Here is a 3,056-nt window from a genome sequence, read left to right as displayed (position 1 = left end):
CATAATAAATAAATAAATCTAAAAAAAAAGAAAAAAATGCCCTACAGGCTTGCCTACATCCCAACCTTATAAAGGACCCTCAATTGAGGGTCCCTCTCCTCTCCTCCTCTCCCCTTTTATGTCTTCTCTTCCTCTGACCCTAGCTGAGACTGTGTCAAGCCAGCACAAGTCACTTGTACACATTCACAGGGCGGAAGCTCTGAGTCCCCCATTGTTGCGATGCCATGTAAGACAGAACAGGCCCTTTCTACCTCCTTGTCTCCGCTATCCTGTTGTGAACACCTTTCGTTTTTCTTTTCGGTGTTTTGTTTAGAAAGAATCTGACTCTAAAACCCACTGTTTAACGAAGGTTAGTCTCAAACTCATGGCCAGCCTCCTGCCTCAACCTCTTGAGTGCTGGGATGACAAACAAAAGTCACCACACCGGGCATGTTTCATTTTTGAGACAGGATCTTACCGTGTCACCTAGGCTGCTCTTGAATTCACAATCCTCCTGCCTCAGCCACCCAAGAGTTGGACTGACAGTCATGCATCGTGGCCCCAGAGACCCAAGTGCCTGCTAGGTGTTCTGAGCCTTCTGCATCCTTCACTTTTGCTCATTTCCACAGTACCGCTGGTTAAAGTGGCCTTCCCCAGTGCAGCAGCAAAGGGTTGCCTGGGGTCAGAAAGAGCGGTGTCCAGAGAAAGGACACACACATAGAAGAACAGTACCTGGGCATGCGTTCCAGTGCCGCTGGGGCAGCTTTGATGATAACACCAAGAATGTGCCGAGTAACACATCTCTAAACCATGAGGTACTGAAACACGCCTGACCCCAGATGCGCAGCTTAGCACTCCAAAACCGGCCGAGCCACCCGGGACTCCACTAGACTTGGGCTATGCACACATTCCTCCTCACCCAATGCACTTGGCAGCCTGAGGACCTCGCATGCAGACGTCATGCACATAAATCTCAGCTCTGAACAATGTACCTGGCAACATGCAAGCAGCCCAGGACTCACTCATAGAGCTGCAAACACACCCTCTGAACAATAGGGTAAATTCCCTTTCCCCTTAACGGCAATCAGAAGCATGTTCTGCCATGTTCTAGTTATGTCCAGAAATGACGATAAAGGACCAATCCGGCCTGAACAGGTTTGGAGTGCATGTGCAAACTGTCCTCCAAGTAAACTGTTAGGCACAGTCTTCTACTTACCACCTATGCCTACGCACAACTGGGCATGTGTGAGATTAAATCAGAAACATCAGGGGAAGGAACATGCACAGTAGGCAAGGGGTTACACAACCTGAAAGCTCTCAATCAAAATAGAGAACCAGAGGGTAAGAGCATTGCCTGCTCTTCCAAAGGTCCTGAGTTCAATTCCCAGCAACCACATGGTGGCTCACAACTATCTGCAATGGGGTCTGGTGCCCTCTTCCGGCATGCAGGCATACACACAGACAAAATATTGTATACATCATAAATAAATAAATAAATGAATGAATGAGTAAATAAATAAATAAATAAATAAATATTTTTTAAAAATAGAGAATCACCCAGACTATATCCTTATACCCTAGCTCTCCCTTCCCTTGAACCCCTAAAACAAAGCTCCACAAGTAGCATGATGGCTAAGTGGGTAAAGTCAGAAAGAGAGGAAAGAGGCCATGGTAAATAACAAGATGGCAAAACTTCTTCACCCTAAGACCTGGCGGGCTCTACCAGCTGTAGCGGCAGTGGCGGCAGCGCTCCCTTGAGGCTGACTTGCCCAGGCTTGCCTAAAGTCGGTCCCGCTTGGAGCTGTGGGCCTATCAATCATCCTCTTCTTTAAGCTGACCAATCCAAAATGAGGGGAGGGGACCTCTTCCAGGCCACCGAAACCAATTAGGAGCTCCAGCCTTCCAGAAGGAAAATGTATTTCTGTTTCAGGATCCCCTTCCCACGTGTGAGAAGTTTGTGGGGAGCGCGCGGAGGAGGTGTGAACACTGCATGCACTTTCGTTTTTAATAAATCCTGTTTGCTTGCTGCGACTGTAACTTATTTCCTGTCTTTTCATTCCTTAACCAGCAGATAAACCGAACCTGACCCAAGACTTCTAGACAAATCCTGTTTCCATCAAACAAGGATAGGTCACAGAATTTCTTGATGGCAAGGGCATGGTTTTTGGTTTTGGAGGAGAAAAGTTCCGGCGTGTCCCATGGAAGAAAGAGAAGCGGGGCTGAGAAGAGCGGGAGGGCACAAGGGGACTTGTCTCTGGGCTTTCCAACAGCCTTCAGCTCTTCAGAACTGCAGCCCCAAACTTGGAGGTATCATTTCCTGAGCCCCAATAGAAAAATAGAAGCAATAAACCACAAGATGGTAGTGTCCGGTTTCATTCGGCTGCTGTAAAAACATTTCCACAGGCCAGCCCGCTCCAAACAACTCCTCTCCGTTGAGATTCTCTTCCCAGATGACTCTAGGTTTTACAAACCTAGATGTGGGACCATTAAAGCTAACAATCACGTAAAGTTCCTGAGGCCCATCAAACAGAATCAGACTGCAGAGGCCCCATGTAAAGAGGCACCAGCTGGTTTGTGCCCAGGGAACACCTTCCTGCCCACGACACACTTGGAGCTCCCAGAGGTCAGAGAGCACGCGACGTCAGGAGTTCCTGGTGAAGCTCAGTGCTGACGACAAGCTGCAATAAAAGGATTGCAGGTCCTGAGTCTGTCAGGAGGGTACTAAGCCTGACGGGAGTGGCAGGAAATGAGATAAGAGAAGTAGTCACAGGCAGGAATAGAAGACTCTAGAAGAGATTGTGAGGGTTTCAGATTCGACCCAAGTGCAGGGCCAAATTAATGTGGGACCCTGAGCTGAGTAGAACCGTTTGATCTGCATCTTAGTGACTCTCCTTGTTGCTGAGTCGGGTGAAGACAGGGCCATGGGCGGAGGGTGCTGGAGTAATCAGGGCTCCGCTGAGCAGCCTGGGGTGGAGCTGAGAGGGAAGCCAGCGCGGACGGTGGTAACCCCCGAGAGCACTGGGGGAAGGCAGAAACTGGAAGTTCGCGCAAACCCAGAAGATTTGCGAGTGAAATAG

Source organism: Microtus ochrogaster, linkage group LG2 (assembly GCF_000317375.1).
Source record: "Microtus ochrogaster isolate Prairie Vole_2 linkage group LG2, MicOch1.0, whole genome shotgun sequence".
In the NCBI taxonomy this organism is placed as follows: domain Eukaryota; kingdom Metazoa; phylum Chordata; class Mammalia; order Rodentia; family Cricetidae; genus Microtus; species Microtus ochrogaster.
This window is presented reverse-complemented; position numbering follows the sequence as displayed.